Genomic DNA, 3,951 nt, shown 5'->3' on the forward strand with positions numbered 1-3,951 from the left:
CCCTTAAATAATGCCTTTTATAAAGTAACCCAAAATAAATTACATTTGATTTTGGCCTCTCAAACTACCCCTCATTTTAAGCGTTCAAATAAGAATGCCACGAATGACCGATTTTAAGATGCACTTTTACAACATATTATTGAATCTATATGCATTGCAGATCAGCTTTAACTTGATGCATCTTAAAAAATAAAAGCTGCCTCTAGAAGCTGCTTCTAGAATGTAATTTATTTCACTCACATGGCTTGGAAATAACAAGTTTGATATCTGCTTTAGAGAAATATAAAATGGGAAGCACAAATAATTTAAGATAATTTTAAGCAGAAAAATCATTTCCCGAGTATTAATTAACAGATATTTAAAGCTAATCTAAGAATTTTAATTCATGATGTAAATGTAGCATTATTTTTTCTACAAATAAAACTATAATTTAAGCCATATGAATTGCCAACAGACTGGGCAGTTTATTTGGTAGGGATTTTGCTCAACTACAGAAGTTCCTTCTGATTAGTGTAAGAACCTAATTCCATGGAGCTTTATTGAGGAAAAAGAGGTTTGGAGAGGATCCTTACACGTATGCCACTAGCTTCTGTTCTGATCTCAACATTAAGAATTATGTTATAGAAAATCAAACCTTGCTGACACTGAGGTTTGTGTTACATTAAAATGTTTTGTAACTGTTTCTTTTATTCTCCTAGAGTGAGAAAAAAAAGAAAAAGAAAACAGTTTTGCATGTGTGGCAGCAAACATTGAACTTTCTGTCTGTCAATACCCCACAGAGATAGTAAAATATATTTTATTCTGCAAAAATTCACTGGAGTATAATAGATGAAACTGCCAATATAGAGGAATGAAATGGAAGGTATAAGCATGTCAAACAATAAAACTATGTCTTGCCCTCTTTTAATGCTATTGGAGAAATCAAGGGGAAATTCACAGAAATTCTCCCTCCCTGTGTCCATTTTTTTCTTTTTAATTGAACAGTAGCAAATCCATATGAAGCTTCACATAGTGGTGAGGTTTTCTTTTTTTGTGAATTTGTCAAATGCTGAAAATCTTTCTTTTTTCTTTTTTGAGAGGAAAAGCTTATTTCAAATCAACTGAGAAGAAAAGTAGGAAATGAGACTGATTCCAGACTGAGTAAGCAGCTCTGAAGGGTTTATGCTGTCTGTAGAACAAGGCTGTCTTTCCAGCAAGGTCGATTCTTTACCTTGATCTGTTAGAGCAGATCTTCAAAACCAGTCTGCACAGATAAAAAACATAACAGAATACCCTGGGAAAAACAAACAAACCAGCATTTGAAAGGAAATGGGGGCGAGAGGGAGGAGGGGGACAAAGACAAGCAAAAGAAAACAAACAAATACATATTATGTTTCCTAGAAAATAAGACCTAGCCAGACAATCAGCTCTAATGTGTCTTTTGGAGCAAAAATTAATATAAGACCCGGTCTTCTTTTACTATAAGACTGGGTATAATATAATATAATACCAGATCTTATGTTAATTTTTGCTCCAAAAGATGCATTAGAGCTGATGGTCCGACTAGGTCTTATTTTTGGGGAAACATGGTAGTATATGAGCCCTATTACAAAACAACGGAGGAGGAAAGATGGGGAGAAGGGGGAAAGATGGTGGTGGTGCTTGGCACTGAGAAAGAGCAGGATGGACACATCTAAATTTAATAACAGTCATCATTTATTAATAGCCAACATTGTGAGCCCTTAAAATGGACTAAGAACCCTTCCATGAACTTTTACCAACTCATTTTCTCTTCATCACAACCCTGTCACATAGGTGCTACTATTAAATCTGTTTTACAGCCAAGAAAGCTAAGATACGGAGAGGTCAAAAACTACATAAATAGGTGGTGAAGTTAGGATTCCCGTCCAAGAAGTGCTATACTGTTAACCACTAGACTAGGACACATCTCAAATTTATGGGGTATATTTTTATGTGCCAGGCACTCGTTTAAGCAAGTACATCTATCTACCTTGTAACAACCCTGAGAGAGAGGTATTTATCTCTGTCTTATAGATGAGAAACTGAGGCTTAGAGAAAAAAATCCCCAAATTCTGGTGGCATAACACAATTCAGGGGTTTATTTTCTTCCTGTTGTATTTTTTTCAAAAGAGAAAGAATGTTGTTTCATGATGCTTTGTTTCTAAGAACTATAATTTTAAAACTGGTCACCACTGCTGTGTTTCCTGCTGCCACCAAATAACAATTGATTATTAATATTTAAAAGAGATCCGGTGACTAAGAGGGCAAATACAGATTTTAGAGCCAAATTGAAGCTTCCGCATGCCCTGCTGTGTACTCCTAAGCGTTTTTACTAACCTTGTTGAGAATCAGTTTCCTTAACAAGAAAATTGAAAGGATTGTTGTTGTTTTTTTTCCTATCATTGCAATAAAAATTCCGTTATAAAATGTACTTATCCTATAAGAAATGCTCAGTAAATAGAAGCTAGTTTGAATGTTTAATCTTTTTAAGTATTTTATGTCTCTGTGCTTTTGTTCTAAGGATGACTAATTTATGGGAGATCTTCAAGAAATTTTTAAAAAGCTTTCAGGAAGATTATGAAAGCCTGAGACAGACTGGCTGGCTGGTTTTACAGACAGATTAGTTTGGTAGAAATGGTCCCCATTAATAGCTATTAAAAAGGTAAAGGACTATATATAGAAAAAAATACAGAATGACAGTCAGCAGCATTACATAACTAACAATGTAACTGGGCCTACTGTCATAGATGAAGAAACGGTTTTAAAAAATTGTTTCAAAATATTGCTCAGTGTATCCAGGTTTCACGTCTATGGAATTGCCTGCTCTAAAAATGTCATGAGAACTACTCTTGAATGTGCTGTTTAGCAGGGTTTTTTTATTGTTGTTGTTGTCCTCTAACCACAACTGAATTATCTCTTCTGAAAAATCACACCTCTATTAGGCATCAATAAGTGAGATCCAGATTCAAAATGTAGTGGGAGACCTCTTGCCAGCAGGAATCTCATTAAAGAAAACCTTTTAATGGCAATAATCTATTTAAGCTGTGTCTTCTAAAGGAGGGACTACAAGGGCCATTGCCTAACAAAATTAAAATAAGATTGAGCAAAGGGCTGAAACTTATTGCTCAAGGGATCATTCTATAAAAGCAGTGGTAACTATAATTATTGGCTTTTGTGGGTCAGTCTTACTTTCCTGGAATTCTGTTCTTTTTCATTAAACCACTCTGTCAAATGAATAGCTAAAGTAATTTCATCTCTACAATTTTTAAGACTTTTTAGACAAATTAGTTTATAAATAAAAAATATTATCTGAGATCATATATCCTGATTTTAAAATGACAGTATTGTCAATGCACAGAGAAAACCAGCACCATGATAGGGCATTTCCATTGAGAATTATTTGATGTTCATTCTGCTCAGAAAACAGAAAGAAAATAATGTTTATAATTAATCCTTTCAGCTAAGTCTAGTAAGAAAAGAGTTCAAAATACTTGTTCTTTCTGCTGCTTGGAAACTTACATGTTCTTGCCTTTATAACGTTATATTTGTGCTTGATAAAGTTGCTTAGAATTTCTTCTTGTTTAGTTATCACAGACTATTAAACTGACTCAGAGAATTAACTTCATGTCTCAAATGTAGTAACTGAAATTAAGCTACTGTACAAAGAAATTTTTCTGTTCAATTTCAGTATGGAAATTTTCTTAAAAGCATGAAATCACAACCGTTGAATGCTATGTACTGCCTGAGCCAGCGTGAACCCAGAGCTTGCTTTGAAGTACAGGTTGAGAAACTTTTAATAAGAGCTCCTCTCCACTCTTTCTCCTTAGTTTCCAAACCCAACATAATTTGATTTCTTTTTTTAGGGTTTTGATTCAAAGGAAATCAATAGTAAATTGAGTATATAGGTATTTTTATTATCGTTATAACACTTAACATGAGGTCTGCCTTCAT

The sequence above is a fragment of the Rhinolophus sinicus genome, chromosome 14 (assembly GCF_057876585.1).
Source record: "Rhinolophus sinicus isolate RSI-liver-muscle chromosome 14, RSI-T2T, whole genome shotgun sequence".
In the NCBI taxonomy this organism is placed as follows: Eukaryota; Metazoa; Chordata; class Mammalia; order Chiroptera; family Rhinolophidae; genus Rhinolophus; species Rhinolophus sinicus.